Source organism: Heterocephalus glaber, unplaced genomic scaffold (genome assembly GCF_053883595.1).
Source record: "Heterocephalus glaber isolate CG9 unplaced genomic scaffold, H.glaber_assembly_v1.0 deba00001126, whole genome shotgun sequence".
In the NCBI taxonomy this organism is placed as follows: Eukaryota; Metazoa; Chordata; class Mammalia; order Rodentia; family Bathyergidae; genus Heterocephalus; species Heterocephalus glaber.
In genome coordinates, this window is record NW_028258199.1 from 560,077 (window position 1) to 579,830 (window position 19,754).

The window sequence follows — 19,754 nt, forward strand, 5'->3', positions numbered from 1 at the left end:
CATCTCAGAGGACTCAGGAGGAATTTGCCATCATGTGCCTCCTGGGCTCTGCATCTGAGCTCTGGTGTCCAGGTGAAAAACACAAGTTAGAAATTATATTTGAGTATCATTCTCTCCACCTAGAGGCACCATGACTCAACCAATTCCACTGATAACAACATCCCAGGGGCCACTTTCTCATGCGAAGATTTGCTCCTCAGCCTGTCACTAAGCCATTTGGGATGTGGTCTATGGACTGAACTAAAGGTTCATTGCTAGGGATTCATTGAAATGGTCTAAAATGGCCTATGCCTAATAAAGAACATCTGTGCATTATGTAATCCAGAGTACAAGACAAAGAGTCTTTGTCTAATCAATAAAACACTGGATATCCTTGGTGTCTTTGTCTTTGCTGCCCAGAGCAGCTTTGATCAGTCCAAGACAAAATTCTTTATACACTATTTCTCCATTTTGTGGGATGCCAATAATTACACTGAATGCAGAAAACCAAATCCCTTACTCAAGATCAATGCAGAAAAAAGTTACAGTTTATTTTATTTTTTATTACTACATGTTTGCAGTACATGCAAACTCACTATGTACATAATAGAGTTTGTTTCTTTTTCTAATCCCCTTCCCTCCTACCTTCCTCCCACCTCCTCTAAATCCTCTTCCCCAATTCCATCACTGCTGATGTTGTTAATCTTATGTCATATTTATGGCATATAATGTTTACAGTCATTAAAGTCATTAGGTTCCTGTACAAGCTATATCTTTGTTCTACTTTCCCTTTTACAGCAGACACCTCTGCTATACCCAATATTAGCAGGCTATAGTGGCACAAGCTTCTTGCCCCCTATAATTTGGCTGTGTATTATCTCAGAATTCTGACTGAAACTTACATGACTCAAATGGGCATGTCACATAGCAGAGTTGGCTAGTATTGCTTCTTTGATAATGGCTGCCACCAAGACATAAGTCCTAGTTTGTGAAGTAGCAGGGCTTGACTGAATTCATTTCCAGCCAAGGTCAACTGATCTCAACTAAATTCTTCCCTTCTGAGTTAACTGTTCTCTTCAGCAAAGGTATGTTTGTGCCCTCATTCTACAGGCCTGCCTGCTTGATAATTGTTATCAGCAGGTGTCCCAAGGCCTTCCCAGCTTCCTTCTTCCCATGCTTGAAAGATATAAAGCACTGGATGTCCTTAGTGTCCTTGTCTTTGCTGCCCAGAGAAACTTAAATCAACCCAAGGCTCAGTTTCTCTCAACTCTTTGTCTCTGTGCCTTTATTTCCCACTTTTCTATCTCATGGACATCATACTGGCTTGCAGGAGAATGAGACCCAGGGCTAAGGTTTTTGGTAACATCTCTTATAGGCCTTGCCCTCCCACTCCTCTCTCATGTTCTGTGTATAGGATCACTTCCCACTTGCAAGGGATCTATGCCATTGTCTCCTTCTATCCATCCTTTGTTGTGCACTTTGTACTTTGACTTTCTCAAGTGAGAGATGCTTTATGGCAGTGGTGGTGAACCTATGGGATGTGTGCTGGAGTGGGCATTTTGTTATTATTGGAAGCTTGAAAAGGTTTGCCATCACTGCTTGATGGCATTTAAGCTTGTGTGTCATTTACTTCATTCAACATTACCCTTTCCAGGTGAATACATTTTCCTATGAATGTCTCAATTTGTTCTTCTTTATACCTGAAAACTATTCTGTTATGGTTTGATACCACATTTTCTTTATCCAATCCTCTAGCTAAGTATTCTATAAGGCTGCTTCTAAGCTAAAACTATTATGAATGGTGCTGCTAAAACTTTTGTACATACGTGTTGCTGTAGTGTGATGTTGACAGATCTTTTGGGAAGATACCTAGCAGAGGAATAGCTAGGTCATATGGAATTTCCAATATTTTCTTTGAGAAATCTCTATACTGATTTCCAAAATGGTTGTACTAGTTTACATTCCCACCAACAATGTACGTGGGAACTCTTTTAGCACAGCTGCACCAGCATGTGTTACTTTTTGATTTCTTGATGTTTGTCATTCTTTCTAGAGGAAGATGGAATCTTCACATTGTTTTACTTTGCATTTTCTAATGGCCAGAGAAGTTGAAAATTTTTTCATATACCTGTTGGATATTTGTACTTTGTCCTCTCAGAAGCATCTGCTTATTTCCCTTAACCTTTTCTTGATTGGGTCTTTCATTTTAGGTGGTCTAATTTTGTTGAGTTCTTTATATATTCTAGGTGTTAGTCCTCTGCCTGAGGAATAGCTGGAAAAAATGATTTCCCATTCTGTAGGTGATCTCTTCACTCTACTAATTGATTCCTCTGCTGTGTAGAAACTTTTCAATTGAATGTGATTCCATTTGTTTATTCTGTTATTTCTTCTGCAATTCTGGTCCTGTTGAAAACAGCCTTTCCTACACCTGTGACTTCAAGAGTTTTGCCTATTTATCTTCCAGTAGGTTCAATGTTTCTGTTTTAATGTTTAGATTTTTGATCCTTTCTCATTTTAGTCTACTACATGGTGAGACATGGGTCCAGTTTCAATCTTCTGTAAACATATCCAGTCCCCCCACACACCATATATTGAATAGGCTATCTTATCCCCACTGTGGTTTTGGCCCCTTGGTAAAAGATCAAATAGGTAAATGAGTCTGGGATGTTTCTGTATCCTCTGTTCTACTCCATTGATTCACATGTCTGTTTCTGTTTGAGCACCATGCTATTTGTATCACTGTTTCTTTGTAGTATGCCTTTAAGTCAAGTAATAGGATGCCTCATGATTTGCGCTTGTTTCACAAAATCATTTTTGAAAATCCACACCTCTTCCAGTTCCATATGTTTTAGGCTTGATTTACAGAGTTCAGTAAAGTATGCTGTTGTTATTTTGATTGGGCTTCCACTGAATCTCTATGACACTTTTGGGAGTATGGGTATTTTATCTCTATTTCTTCTGCCTATGCATGAGCAGGGGGCATCTTTTCATTTTCTGATGTTCTCTTCAATCTCCTTTTTCAAAGGTTTGCAGTTTTCTTTGTATAAAACTTTCACTTCCTTGGTTAGCTTTGGTTCCATTTTTCTTGAGGCAACTGTGAATGGTATTGCTTTCATAATTTCCTTCTCACTGAGTTCATTATTTGTGTACAGAAATGCCATTGATTTTTGTGTTGGTTTGGTATCATGACACATTGCTAAAGTTGGCAATTAATTCTGAGATTTTTGGTGGAATTCTTTGGATCTTCTACATAGAGTATTATGGCATTTGAAAATAATGCTAATTTGAGTATTTGAGTTCTTCTTTTTTTGTATGAATCCCTTTTATATTTTCTCTTGCCTGATTGCTATGGCTAATATTTTGTGTATTATGTTGAATAGAACCACCGATAGTTGGTGTTCTTGACTTGTTTCTGAGTTTAGGTTAGAGTTAAAATGCTGTTAGTTGTTCCCCATTTAAAATATTGTAGATTGTTGGTTTTTGATAAGTAGATTTTAGCAAACCCAGGTATGATCCTTCTATACTTCTTTTCTTCAATGTTCTATGAAAGAGTGTTGAATTTTGTCAAAGGCCTGTTGTTCATATGTTTGTATGATTCTGTGGTTTTTGACTTTGCTTCTATCTATGTGATGTATGACATTTATTGATTTGTGTATGTTGAACCATTCTTGCATCTCTGGGATAAAACCTATTGCTTTTGGTATATGATCTTTTGATGATGTGCTGTGTTCTATTCACTAATGTCCTGCTGAAGATTTTACATCTATGTTCATTAAGGAGGTAGGTCTGTAGTTTTCTTTCATCATTGAGTCTTTATCTTGTTTTGCAATCTATGTGCTTCAGGATTCCATAAATGAATGAGGAATCTCTCCACTTCTTATAATTTCTTGGAAGTGCTTGAGGAGTATAGGTAATACAACACCCTTAAAGGACATGTAGAATTCAACAGTGAATCCGTCAGGTCCTGGGCTAATTTGGGGGGGGGAGGGGGGGGACCAGGGATCAAACTCAGGTCCTTCCGCTTGCGATGCAGGTAGCGGTAGGGCTATTTTTAATTTGTAGATTCTTTATTACTATCTCACTTTCAATGTGTGTTATTAGGTTGTTCAGGATTTTTGCATCCGGTTGGTTTACCTTTGGTAATTTGTATGAGTCTAGGTATCTGTCCATTTCTTCAAAATTTTCCAATTTGTTGAAATAGAATTTTTCATGTAGTTACTATCTTCAGAATTTTAATGATGTATTTTATTACTTCAACTTTTTAATTTCTAATTGAATTCATGTGATTCTTTACTCTCTCTTGTTTTACTGTTTATCTCTTTACTCTTTCAAAGAAGCAGCTCTTCAATTCATTGTTTCTTTGTATTTTTAAAAATTTTGTTTTTTTATTTTTGCTCTAATCTTTATGATTTCCCTTCTTCATTTTTGCTTGGGCCCAAATTTTTGTTAGTCAAGTACTATAAGGTTCCTCTTAGGACTGGTTTCATAGTGTCTCAAATGTTGTAGTGAGTTGCAAAGGCATTGTCATGAAGTTCCGGAAATATTTACATTTCTTCCTAGATTTCTTCTGTAACCTGTTGATTGTTTATCAGTGTGTTATTAATTTTCCAGATGGCTCTATATTTTCTGTGCTTTTTCTGTCACTGATTTCCATTTTCATTGCATAGCAGTCGGGTAGTACATGTAAGATGATTTAAATTTTTAGAGTTATTTAAGCAGATGTGGTAGACTATAATGTGATTTATTTTGAAGAGAATACCATAGGCTGCAGAATAAAATATATACTCGGTTAAAGTGGGGTAGAATACTCTATAGATAACTATTAAATACATGTGTTCAAGGTTTTGGTTCAGCTCTGATATTTATTTATTTATTTATTTATTTATTTATTTATTTATTTATTTTTAGTTGATCGGTCTCTTTGCAAAAATGGGGTGTCATGATCCCCCGCTATGATTATTTATGTTCAGCAGTATTGCTTTATGAAGTTAGGTGCTCCGGTATTTGGTACATAAATATTTATAAGTGGTATTTATTCTTGTTTTATTGTTTCCTTAACTAGTGCATAATGACCTTCTTTTCTCTTTGGATCAGTTTTTGCTTGAAGTTTCCTGTGCATCAGTTTAAAATCACTATGCCTGGTTGTGCTGGGGGTCCTAGTGCATGAAATGCTATTTTCCATCTTTTGATTTTTTTTTTTCCATGAATGTCTTGTTGGGTTAAATTAGTTTCTTGAATGTAACAAACTGTTTGATTCTATTTTAGATCTAGTCCACTAGCCTGTGTATTTTAACTGGGGAAGTTGAGACCATGAGTATTGAGAGACACTACTGAGATATGTTGCTTATCTACTATCATTGACTATGCTGTCTTTGACCTCATCTAGTCTCTTCATTTCTTCCATCATCCATTTGTAGAATTCAAAGCCCTAGTATTTGCTTTCCTTTCTAATTGTGGCCATTTTGTCCCATGGGCTCCATCTGTCTCACTCAGTTTCCTCAGGGAGCTCTCCCATGCCTTCAGTGTAACTTTAGTCAGACCGCCACTCCCATGGCTTTGGCTCCATCCCACTCGCTGCCCTTGATTTCTGACAGCTGTCACACAGGGCACTGTAAGGTAACTATTTTGGCCCAAGTTCTTGGCTGTCTCCCTCAGTTCAGCCCACATCCTTAAGTGAGCAGCGCAGGTGGTTCCACCAGCACCACCTTCCTCCCCTGCCCCTGCCAGCCCATCGCCCTCTGGCAGCAGGGCACTGATCTCGCTGCCCTGCACACCGGTCTCCTCCTCCAACCCTCTCTCCTAGACACAAGAGCAGAGATTGGCGACAGGATGGCCCTACCTTCATCTCCTGTGATATGGCTGGACTGGCCTCCATGGTATGCCTAAACCCCTTTCCTTCCCTCAGTCTGTGGGGGATCCATGAGGATCGGAAACTGCAGGACCCCTCCAAGGTGATTTCCAGGGCAGCCACCCTCCTGAGGGGCGATGCCTGTGGTCTCCCCCTGCACAAGTGCAAAAAGCTCCTGTGGGCAGCAGTGGGCTGGAGAACCGCAAGGCTGCCTGGGAAGGAGTGAATTTCAAAATATGCACACTTTGGCCAGCAGACGCTGAGGTGCTGGGATGTGACAGCTTCCACCTCTGTGGAGGATAGTACACGCCCACCAGGTGGTGAGTGTGTGAGAATAAATGTGTGCTTAAGAGGGTGAGTGATGTGAGTGATGGCTGGATATGAGACCTTGTGATTACCTTGGGCATCCTAAGTGAATGGGTAAGCATGGTGGTGTGAGTGTGAGCATGTAAATGTGCATTTGTCCCCCATGCAGGGAAGGGACAGAACGCTGATGAAACCCATGGTGATTTTCCTCCCAAGGCACATGGGGTGAGTAGGGGACCAGCAGGTGGTCTTCTTAGAGGTACATGGTTACCATGTTCACCGTCAGAGTTGTATCAAAACAGGCAGCTACAGTGGACTCAGTGTGATCCAGCTGTATGATATCTGGGACCTACTCCCTTTCACTGACTTATGCCCGAAGGAAGCAAGGTGTCATGCAGGGTAGCCCAGTCTCTGTAGTGCTGACTGTGGAGCACCTTGTCCTCATGGAAGTGCAGGACCAGGAGCAAGTGACAAGTGGTCACTCTCTAGGGCCACAGAATTTTGGGGCACTGTGTTAGCAATATGTAACTGCCACTGCTCATGTTACATAGGCACATGATTATGTTAAAGTGATGTCAGGGGTGTCTGTGCTGAGTTGATGGAAAATGTCCAGGCACACAGACACAGTTTTCTATTTACATGTGTATATGTATGTGCATGATAGGAAATGGCAGTAAAGAATGAAGTAGAATGAAGTTCTTAGGATTGAAAAGAATATACATTATCCACAAATTATAAATAAAGTTCAGAGATAAATATGAATTTATTGCATGTATGTTGTATACATAATTTACACATATATCTTACATGAAAAATGGATGATTAAACAATGAGAAATAGAGATATCTGAACATGTGTGGGGAAAGGCACTATTGTACATGTACCAGTAATTCCCCAAATGCTGCAGTTACTTTTCTCAATGCCGAGACAACATACCCTCCACCTAAAGTTAAAGGAGGAAAAGTTTATTTGGCTCATAGTTTGTAGAGGTTTAAGTTCATAGTTGGCTACCTGCAAGGCAGTTGGCATTGCTAAGGAAAAATAGTCCCTGGCAGGCAGGCAGGTGAGAGTAAGCAAGGGACCTTACTAGCTGCTTTCTGCCCTTTTTATATTGTCTGTGCAATGGAGATTAGAGTGATTCCAAACCAATCAGTGGATTGATTCAGTAATCACCTACCCTTAATTCCAGCATCACACATTCTAGATCCAACCCTCTCTGAAAAAGCCCCATTTATTACTGCATGGGGTTTTAGGGGGACATCTAGATGCAAGCCATAACAACAAATTAAATAGGAGCTAAATACTTGCTATCCTAATATTAACAGTATTTATAATTGCATACGACCAGTTCTAGACCTCTAAAGGCTATATGTGAGAGACACTGCAAAAACAGCCTCAGAAGTATTACAGTAGTAAAACTCAAAAACGGCAAAACCAAGTACCAAATGCTTTAATCAGAATATTAAAAGCATGGTACTTCAAAATGAAACAAAGTGAATGAAATATATTAGAGCATTGAGAAACATAGTAGGGTGCAAACACAAATTTAGTATATTAAAGAAATTACAAAAACATTCAGAAAGTTAAGGGAAAGACAAGGTACAAATGAATAATATAATCACAATTAAGAAGAAATAATAGGATGAATTGTAGCTTTAATGGAAGGAAACAGAACAAAATCCAGAATAAATTTCCATTGAAAATGTGATAGTTACAGGCTCTAGTGACTATATTAGTATTAGAGAAAGAAGTTAGAGTCACATTCATTGAAATAAATCCTAAATTATAAGCTAATATCAATGGAAAAATGGTGCAGCCTTGCTATGTCTTTTTAGAAACATGTTTAAACTTAAGAATGCATAGAATGTGTTTTATCTAGGAACTCTTGTATAAAATTGATGTCTAGCCTTAACATAATAATGCAGCACTTCCAACCAGAGATGCAGGCCAGCAGCCCTGCATTGGAAGCCAAGATGGAGAAGACCTCCATGGCCTCCATGACCTTCCACTTGGTGCTGTGGTACTCAGGGAGGAAGGTGATTCACACACTGCAGAACACCAGCATGCTGAAGGTCAGGAACTTGGCTTCATTGAATGTGTCAGGCAGGTTCTTGGCCAGGAAAGCCACAGTGAAGCTCACCAGGGCCAGGGAGCCCAGGTATCCCAGGACACAGTAGAAGGCAGTGAGTGAGGCTTTGTTACACATGATGATGATGTTCCCATGTTCAGAGTGAGCATCTGTGTCAATAAACAGTGAATCTGTTCCCATCCACACTCCACAGAGAGTGATTTGGGTCAAGGAGCAGATGGGGAAGATGTAGTTTGGTAACCCTGATACCAGCAACTGCCTCATCTTCTCATTCTTCTGCCTGGAGAAGTGATCTTAAAGGCCAGAACCACAGCAATATTGTTGGCCAAGACAGTGGAAACAGCCACAGTGAGAAGAACTCCAAATGTGGTCTGCCGGAGGATGCAGGGGCTGTGTTTGGATGCACAATAAACAGTAAGGAGCAGAGGAAACAGAAGGTGAGGGAGATGAGCAGAATGTAACCGAGAGCCAGGTTTTGGCCTTGAGAATGGGTGTGCCTTGGTGCTTCACAAAGAGCCCAAGAACAATAGTTGTGAGAACAGTGAGACTCAGGTCAGTGCCAGCCAGACCTTTTCCAAAAGGATCTTTATAAGTCAGAAAAATGACAGCGCTTTGGAGGCAGTTATTTCTCTGAGTGTTGGCATACTGATGATAGGACACTTCACACACTGTTCGATGTCTAGTGAGAAATTCACATTTTCATTTCAAGTTCATTATTTTTCTCTTATTCACATTCCCTCCCCCAGAATCCCATTGGACTTTTTGAGCCCAATTGTGTTCCTGTATCTTTTTTCCATTCCTTTCCTCTCCTTTCCTCTCCTTTCCTTTCCTTTCTTTGCCTTCTTTCTCTTCCTCTCTTTTAATTTTTTTCCTTCCCTTTCCCTACCTCTCCTTTATTTTTTTTCCTTTTGCTTTCTGCAGCACCAGGAATTAAACTCAGCACTTTGTCACCTAGTTACACTTCCAAATCTTTTAAATTTTTCAATTTTGAGACTAGTTCTTATTAAGTCCCTCCAATCCCTAGGCTGGTCTCAAACTTGCAATCCTCCTACCTCTGCCTCCAACAGTGCTGAATTTACAGCCATATTCACCATGACTGGCTTTTCCTCTGCTTTTCCAGACACAGAGTAAAACAATAATATGGAGAATCCCTCCCAATTAATAATACCTATTTCCTTCTGATCTATTAGCAGTGCTATTGTTTATTCTCATTATACTGACATATTCATAAAAATGTATTTCTATTTTCACAAAGCAATAAAAGATTAACCTAATTCAAACCACTGTATGTGATGCTCTAGATATTAATTTAATGAGCAAGCACTTTTTTGAAAAATACAATTTGCTAATTTCCTGGGAAATGTGCCTGATATAATTAGCACTTCAGAGCAACTACAGCAAGTTCTCCTACCATATAAAATATAGTTTTCACCCAGTATACATTTTAATTTGCATTTCAGTTGGATTGAATCAACAAGTCACATTAGAAAGTACTAACATCCTCTCATTATTGAGCCTTTCAATCCATGAATATTCTTATTCAACCACTTATTTTAGTTTTATGTTCATAAATATTTATCTATAGTTTAATGATAATATCTTTCAAAACTCTTATAGGCTTTATCACTAAATATTAATAAATATCACATGTACCAAGCCTATTCTTAAAATTTCATCTATACATGTGTTATGACTGAGGTCTAGTAATAGCCTATTTTTTACATTGAACTTGAACATTACCACTAAATTCAATTATTAAATTATCCATTTACTGATTTGTACACACCAATGTCCTGGGAAAATAATATCAATTATATTTCTTCTTTTCTGACATATGTTTACTTCTTTGTGTTTTCTGGACTTTATTGCATTGGCCAAAACCTTCAGTGAAATGTCTGGTAGAAGTGGTCACAGGGAAAATTGATCTCATTTATGTTTTCAAATTTGAACCATAAAATGTGAGTGGTTAGGGTAATATAATACCACTTATGGGATTTAGACAATTTCTTATTACTCCTAATATAGTGAGAATTATTTTTGTTGTTGTTTACTTATAAGTTATGAAATGGTATTCAATCTTATTATATTTTTGTTCATTTATTGATATTTTCTCAGAATGTAAGGGCATTTTATATTTTATAAACCAAATTTAGTCATTTGGTCATGTTATACTACATATATATAAATTTGGAACACAATTTTGAATCTCTTTCACCAAGAATAGTGACTTGTAAACTTTTTTTTTGGTAATGGTATTGTGAGCAATGAGTAAAGCAATTTACTACTTCTCTTTTTTTAATTTTTTTATTCTTTTATTGGTACATTTTAGGTATACAATACATTTACATTTATCATTGGGTGCTTGAACCTGTACATGATGTATCTTAGTTCTTATTTTTTTCACCATTACCTATGCACCCTTCACCCCCTCCACCCTTCCCTATTTACATAGATTTCATTTCCATTTTTTTCTTTTCTCATATTTTTTCATTGCTTTTCTTAAAATGAGTTGTTTTCCCACTTTTTCTTTTTGCTGAAGGAATTTCAGTAAGTCAGTATTATTTACTCTTGAATGCTTATAAATTTTACTACTTATACTCTTAATTGACATAAAACTTGTGGGAAAATATTAAATTAGGGACTCAACCTCTTTAGTAGACATGGTACTATAGAACATTTTTATTTTTTCCTGGAATAAATTTGCTACTATCTCTCATGATTTTATAAATTTAAGTTAACTTTCAAATAGTTTGATTTGAAATTATTTGTACTATATTTCTATATAATTTTCTGTATATCTTTATAAATGACCCTCTTTTCAGTTATATTATATTGTTTTTCACCTTTTCTCTTCTTTTTGTTTAAGAGTAGGAAAAATTTATTGGGAGAAAGAAAGCTTCTGCCTAAGAAATAAAGAAAGGATACCCAAAAGTGGGTTGCCCACTCACCCCACTTTTCAAAGATGTTTTATACAGCAAAGCCATGAGGTGAGGCAGGTACAAAGTGGGACAAAACTATAAGACCCGATGAAAATTTACAAGGTGGGCATGAGGTGGGACAAAACCATGACCAACTAATAAGAATACAAGTACAGTTACCCAGGTAATATTAATTAAATGGGGATCAAAGGGGGGAGCAAGTCACATAGCAAGTGTACAAGGATCTTCAGTAAGGGTGAGGGTCAGGGATATTTCCTGTAAAGGCTGCGTTAAGACCTTGTCCCCCCCACCCAAGTGTTTAGAATATCAATCACTGCTATTCATCCTACATGAGTGTGGTAGTTTCCTTTTACAATGGTGGCATTCAGTGAATGTGTCTTCATTGTCCTCCATGTTGGCTTCTTGTGGACTGGCCCTGTGTGTGTGCCTACAAGATATCTAATTAACTTACCTATCTTCAATATTCTCCCCTCCAAAGAAGTACCCCTAACTGCTGTGAGGGGACAAAGGGCAGACTGTTCTGGCTACTTCAAGCTGAAGAGGGTCATAGTAGTGATCAGCAGTCAGAGTTACTCTACAGAGGGTCTATCTAAAGGCCTTGATATGCACCAGACATTGTAATCTTGGTAGCTGTATAGCTTTGAGTCTGGAGGAGACAAAGCCAAAGAAACAGTTAAGAATAATACATGGGCCAAATTATAAGGTCAGCAGGATTGCTATGAATATACCCAACAAGTGTTTCCACTGGAAGAAACTAGTAATAGCTTCTCACAAAGAGGATAAGAAGGTCCAGGGGACTTCAGAATCCAACATAGAAGTCATATTGTATAGTTTAGTAGTTATGAGCTGTTTATAAGGACAATCTGGTGGATCCCAGTAAAAGAAGTCTATCACATTTGTCATTGGTTCCATTTGCATGACTGTTTGGAGTTTGGCAGCCTCTAGGCAAGAATAAACAAAACTTTTAAGAAATTAGAGCATGCATAATCTAAACATGAGGACATTAGAAGGAAAGGGCAGGTTGAGGAGAAAGTCACACTTAATGACTTTGAATTAGTGATTGTAACCTGCTGGCTCTGAGTGTTTTATTAATAAAGATTATGTATAAGACTGATAGTTTAAGAAGAGACAATTTGAAGAACAAATCTCACTTAAGAAATTTAAAACTCTAACTGAGCTCTTAAAGATTTTACCATAGTTTTGTCCTAATGATCCATAACTATGGTCAGCTACTGGTATAGCTAGAAACTGCCAGAAGGGGTCAGTGACTGGAGCTCCTTTTATATCTACCTTTATTACTATGGCATTATTTTATACCTCTTGGTTATTCTTTTCTGCTGGATGTTTAAGACCGAGTTAAAGTGAGACCTGTGTCAATCAGTATGAACCTCTTGCTATCTATCTAGGTCAGTTAAGTCTCCTTGGGCATTACTTTGGAACCGTGCACAGAGCCTCTCCACTCCTCTGTCAGTGTCAGCCATCAGGATGAGTCACAGCCTTGCTCAACCATGTTGCTTCCAGTGAAAGCATGGGAGATTTTTCCCTCTTTGTGACCCTACTTTGGCACATGGTACATTTGTCATCTGGTGCCCAGCTTTCTCCTTGCTCAGGAGGTTGAGTGACTTACCAAAGATGTAGGATCCTGTAGGAAAGGTTCCTTCATGTCCTGGATTCTTTGTTGACCTTGAGAAGCCAGGGCCAAAACATTGGCTGTCCTCATAGCCTAGATACCTTTCTAGTTCTGGTCTTTAAACTTAGTTGTTGAACATCCAAAAGAGAAGATCAGCGACATAAGTATTTCAGTAGGACCAGTGAGTGAGCTTAACTATTATAATTTCATCTGGACATTAAGCACTTTTGAAATATGAAGCACAGTTACAGGGCTGTTATTTTACCAACCACAGTTGTTTAGTTGAATCCCTGCAACTAGCAGACAACAGTTATACATTATATAGAGAAACTTAAGGTCAAGAGCTACACATAATATTTTAGCATGACAATCATGATGACACTTTCTTTGTGACATTTACATATCCATCTTAGTATAGAATAGTCTTTCAGTCAAACACCTCCATCTGATCACAAGACATTAGATGACATAAAGAGAATGCTTATTTTGTACCCTTCAGTAGGATGTTGTCTAAAGAGAACATGTACTTTAGGAGTTCATAATGTTGAGCCTCTAATTTCAGTGTGTGACATTATTTGGACTGTTTGGCAACTAAACATCCCTAAGTGTTGTGACACATATAACATACATCACATAAGTTTTTAAGAAAACTACTATTTGACTTGTTTTCTAATGCTGGCTTGACATGTACCTCTTATCACAAGTAGCTGGAGTACAAGAGAAAGGCAGATACCTGAGTCAAAAAGGATCATTACTATAAACAATATCTTAGAAGATCTGTACACCCAGAAGCCATGGATGTTTATACTATGAAATAACAATGAGTATCAGCTACATGAAAGCCTTTGTCCCTTAATTTATTTTGTGTCAAGGACATTTTAAATAAAATCTTGTTTTCCCACAGAAAACTTAGACCATGATCAATGTATACATATCAAGATGATATATTTAGTGACGTATTTCCCATGAGGCTATGGAAATTATTGGGGTCCCCTTTGTGAACAAACCTGGAATAAATTTTTCCAGGCAACCACTCCTTTATTAACCAAGGGGAGTCCTGCCCTGTAGTTTTCCCAAGCCCGAGTCTTTATTTAATTATCTTAACAAATTTTTAGATGACCTATGACAGCCAGATCACAACAATTAACACTTTATTTTTGACCAAAGATTCCCAATATTATATATAGACAACAATACATACTGTATCTGTTAAACCAGTTGATGTTATTTAGAAATAGCTGTCTCTATGGTTTTATCTGGGGTGATTAAAGGTGCCATTTCCTCCACTACATTATGTATGCCATGCTTGAATAATCTTTAAAAATAGAAGTTAAATGTTAAAAATAGAAGTCTGTTCAATAATTCCTCCACTCAAAAATCCACTATCACTAACATGAAAATGCACAGAATCCCTAGTGTCCTAAAAGAGTCTACATGAGATGCTCCTGCTTCCCTGTGTAAAACATCTACTCTTCCACAAAACATGTTTACATGTCATTATCATAGGCCATAAGTCCATGCACAATGTTAATTGTGCAATGTTAAAGTGGAGTCTAATGTTTAAGACAGAAGAAAGACAAAAGGAAAAAAGGCAAAAGAAAGAACATAGAGTATACTAATCATAAGAGTCAGAACATTGCCGGGGATTTAGCTCAGTGGTTCCAGCACCTGCCTCACAAGCGCAAGGTCCCAAGTTTGATCCCTGGTACAAAAAAAAAAAGAAAGAGAAAAAAAGAAGAGTCAGGACATTAACAAAATAAACACTAATCAGCTATCCAAAGACCAATGTTCCTGACATATGACAACACAAATACTTGGTAACATTGCTCTCAACTAAAAGTCACTGCACACAGTCCTCTGCAATGTCCTCAATAATTTTCTTTCTCTCTGTCCAACAATGGATTTTGCAAGGCTCTTTCCCAGAGTACATTTTGTAGCAGCTGAGGCCTCTATACCAATGGTGAGCAAGAAATTTCACCCATTCCTGAGAGGTAGAAATGTACAGAGTCAATCCAGGAATAATGCACTGATCAGGTATGAATGCATGAGCATTGTAAGCTCTATGGTAGGGCTTCCTTTTGGGCAAGAAAATTCTCATCCCACTGATTACTTCTTTAAGCTAAATACAGCCTCTCAAAAATAGGTGCTCTGTGTCCAGTTGTTCTCATCCTGAACTGTTGTAATAAAATGTGATTTGGGCTGTGTATTCATCACTTTCTTGTTACTGACACACAATACTGGACACCTATAAACTTAAGGAAGGAGAAGTTTATTTTTGCTCACATTTTCAGTTCATAGTCAATCTGCTCCAAGGCAGAAAGGGCATGGTGGGAGGGTCTGCCATAGAGGAAAGCTTCTCACATCATCACCACCAGACAGAGAGAGGAAGGAGGATCCAAGGAGGGAGATGTACCCTTCCAGGACACACCTCCAATCACTGGCCTCAAATCCAGCTCTGCCTCCTAAAAGCAAGCCAGCTGTCTCATAATCCAATCACCTTCCAAAAGCCACACTTCTGAGCTCATGAGCCTTTAAGATGACATTCCAAGTCCAAACCACAACAGGCTTTAAAAGCAGTGCCTTGTAACTTGTTAAAGATAGTCTTTATTTCTGGGCTGGAATATTGAAGGTCAACCAGTGGGCAAGTTTTGAGCTTGCAAAGCTGCAGATACCTGCAGAGGCCAGTCTGGACAGCCAACCAATGCATCTCTCACAGTTTTTCCCTAACCACATGACTGGAACTTTATGTATACTGCACCTTTAACTTAGGATATGTTTGACATCGTTGGCAAATTTTTATGTGCAGTTGGATGTGAACACTGTCTTCAGCTTTAAGTGAAGTTACTCAGGACTTACACAGTCTTGAAAACTGTGCCTGTTCACATCACTGATAGATCAAGAAACTCTGTTTCACATGTGAGGCAATGCCCATAGAGAAAGATGAACAGAGAAGATTGAGTCCAGAAAAACTAACACCATGAACAAAGAGCCCAGGGAAAGGGAAACACATATCTTGCAAAACAAGATAATCCCAAAGAGATGAAACTACCAACACACAAAAATATCATTCTGTTTTGGTTACCTCACTCATGAGAACCTAACTGCTCAGAGAATAGAGTAACGATGGGATAACAATGGGATTTAATGATCATTCATTAGAATGTAATTTCTGAGGCTGTGAAAATAGTAAGTACACCTCCATCATCCACTCAGCTAACTCTACTGTGTCAGGAAAGGGTGAGTTCCACTGTACATTGCAGAGGACTTATGTCTGGTACCATGTCCCTGTCAAACTTGGAGCTGAGTTGAATCCAAATCACAAAAAGAACAGAGGATCATCAGGTATTCCTGATGTGGGCAGCAGGTATGGAGGCAGGCAGAGCTCTCAAAAGATGATAAATAAGAACAATGCAAAGATTCCATCAAAAGAATTCTAAGCAATTAGTTTCTGCATTCCTCTTGGTTTCTCTTCCTCTCAGCTTCTCAGATTGCTTCCTTTTGCTTCTAGAAGCCAATTCTGAAGCTCTCTACCTCCCTAACAGACATTGACTTTCCCTTAGCATCAGTATCTCTTAAGCACTTCTTATCCAAGATCTTGTTATTTTTCCTAAGACATTACAAGTGCTTTCATTCATTCTTTTATGAATATTTAACATGCTGTGTCTTTTCTACAGCAGTACGTTGGTCTACACTTTATCATGCAGGCTTTGTAAATCAAAGTTATTAACCTCTATCATGAAATACATTATTCTTGCATTATGAGGTTCTCCAACAAATGTTTACTTTGATAATTTTTTAGTTTATAACTCCTATTACTGATTTTTATTTTTCTTATTTCTACCCAAAAGTTTTTTCAGGAAACAGTGGTACTTTCAAAGAATACGTTCCCAAGTTTAAGTGTATACTATTTATTTCTTTATATTTCCATCAGAGAGCTGATGTACTGTCTTGTTCTACATCTGTTTCAAAATTATTTGCATTGTAGAGATTAATATAACATCATTTTTCTAAATTTTAACTGATCATTAAACACTTATTCATAGCTTTACAAGTCCCCTATAAAGTACCAGGAAACAAAGATATAAGTTAATATGATTTTTTAAATTTCATATTTAATGTGATAGCAAGGCTCATATTACATTACAAAACTCTAGATTATCCTCTTTGAAAGAAAGAAAAATAGGAATGCCAAACCTCATTATATATTTTAACAAGGATCTGGAATTTTGTAACAATTCAATAAAACCTAAAAAGAGGTGTCATAAGTTTATATTATTAGAAATTTATAGTAAATCAAATTTATAAAGAAACAGAAGCAAAAGAAGACACTTCATCAATACAGAAAATTAAAACTTTTATTAATATAGTAGCAATAGCTGAAATATACTAAGGAGTATCATTCTTCATGACATTAAATATAAATTGTATTTTAAAATCCCTAACAAGAAAGTAATATAATCTATGTTTAAAAAAAACTTCAGGAAAGGATACCCAAAGCAGGGTTGACTCATCTAGAGGGAAATATCTCTTATTAGAAAGAGAATGTGAGCATAGTAAAGAGGTCAGATTTTCCTAATTGACTTATAATTTTAATGGACTCTAATAAAATTCTAATAGTATTTTTCATTCAATATACCTAGAGATCCTAAAATTCATCCAAAGAACAGATTGGGGCCAGTAATAAAATAATGATAGTGTTTAAATAATACCAGGTGAATTTCAGACTCATCTTTTAATTATATTATGAAGATAAATAATTACAAACATGAAAAAAGGCCAGAAAGTTTGTTGCTATTGACATAGAGAATCATTTACAATCATTTATTAACAAGAATATGAAAAAGGAAATATAGTATTTGAATTCTGAAAAACTGACAGTGGCCATTTACTGATTACCTAGGAGAAGAAAACATAAAATTAAAATTAACCCAAAATATATTCATCATAAATAAAATTTAACAAGAAAGTAAATATCTGAAATAGGAAGTATAAAGAGCCATTTCCATATGGTGGTGATTTTTGTCCTGTGAGGATCATATGGTAAAAAATGTAACTTTCCATTTTACATTTAGAAACTTTAGGATATGTTACTTAACAATTCCAGGTTGTCTCACCTTAGGTTGGGAATGTGGTAATTAAAATGAAATGGAAAAGGGAGTTACTAATAACAGAGTTTGTTAACATTATCTATAGAAGGACCATCCAAAAAACAAAGAATGAGGCAGGTAAGAACTGCAAAAAGCCAGCATAGTAAAACAAAGACCTTTCCAATGACTGATGAATCTGCCTAGAATTAGGAAATTCTCATTCCTAAATGCATTAGTCAGAACATACCAGAGCAACCACCAGGGATGCTACAAAAGAAAAGATTGCTTAGATATGTAGACAAACACTGGAGCCTGTTTCCCAAGTGTGTTTGTGTGTGTGTGTGTGTGTGTGTGTGTGCACCAGAATCCCCCAAGAGATTGATTAGACCCAGAGTGTGGGAGCAGGTTGGTCAGGAGAGCCTAAAAATGCACATTTCTAACAAGTTCCATAAATATGCTCATATTGCTGTTCCAGAGAACACAATTAGAGAACCACTGACCTAAAGCTGATTTTTTCAGGTAGCAATGGTAACTACAACTTGTCAGCAAAGACATCCAATGAGCCAAAATCAGCCAAAATGAATAATTTATTGAGTTCAATGAATTTGAATAATAGCTATTATGGTCATCCTGGGAAATCCCTTTAGAGTGAATTTTGTTTTTCTTTTTGCCTCCTCATGGGTAAATCTGGCAGTCTCGTGGAAACAGGAAATGAAACAGGAGTCACAAACTTCCTCCTCCTGGGATTCACAGATGACCCTGGCCTGCAGTCCCTCCTCTTTGGGCTGCTCCTGCCCATGTACCTGGTCACCATTACAGGGAACCTGCTCATCATCCTGGCCATCATCTCAGACTCTCACCTCCAAACCCCCATGTACTTCTTCCTCTCCAACCTGTCCTTTGCTGACATCGGTTTCACCTCCACCACTGTTCCAAAGACACTGGTGAACATCCAGACTCAGAACAAAGTGATCACCTTTGCGGGTTGCATCACACAAATGTTTTTCTTCATTGTGTTTGGGTGGCTGGATAATTTACTACTGACAGTGATGGCCTATGACCGCTTCATGGCCATCTGTCACCCACTGTACTATGTGGTCATCACAATCCCACAGTTCTGTGGACTGATGGCTCTGGGGTCCTGGTTGATCAGTCTCATGGGATCCCTGTCTGAGACCCTGTTTTGAGGTTGTCCCTTTGCACTAATACCAAAATCCCCCACTTCTTTTGTGATCTTCCTGAAGTCCTGAAGCTCACATATTCTGACACCCTCATTAATAACATAGTGGTGTATTCCGTGACCATCGTCCTAGCTGTTTTTCCTCTTACTTGGATTCTTTTCTCTTATTCTCAGATTTTCTCCTCCATCCTGAGAGTCTCATCAGCAGGGGGCAAATACAAAACCTTTTACATCTATGCATCTCACCTCTTGGTGGTCTCCTTGATCTATGGCACAGGCCTTGGGGTCTACCTCAGCTCTGTAGCCACACCATCCTCTAAGATGAGTCTGATCCCCTCAGTGGTGTACACCATGGTCACCCCCATGCTGAATCCCTTCATCTACAGTCTGAGGAACAGGGACATGCAGGGTGCTCTTGGGAGACTCCTCAATAAAATGGGCATGAAGAACTGGTTTCAGGGAAGACAACTTTTCTAGAAATGAAGGAGGACGATTTAGGGATGATTCAAAGGAGCACACAACCTAGGTACCTCACAAGAGCAGTTTATAGTAGGGGTCACACTCCTATGTGAATCTAATGCCACTAATCTCACAGGAGGCAGAGTTCAAGTGCTATTGTGAATGATAGGGAGTGGCTGGAAATACAGAGGAAGCTTCACTCACTGGCCCACCACTCACCTCATGCTTTGTGGCCCA

General features: G+C 38.0%; 1 pseudogene; it reads left to right on the plus strand.

The window, feature by feature from the left end:
* The first annotated feature begins 18,555 nt into the window (after window positions 1-18,555).
* Window positions 18,556-19,535, plus strand: LOC101701230 (olfactory receptor 7C2-like; annotated as a pseudogene).
* The last annotated feature ends 219 nt before the right edge of the window (window positions 19,536-19,754 follow it).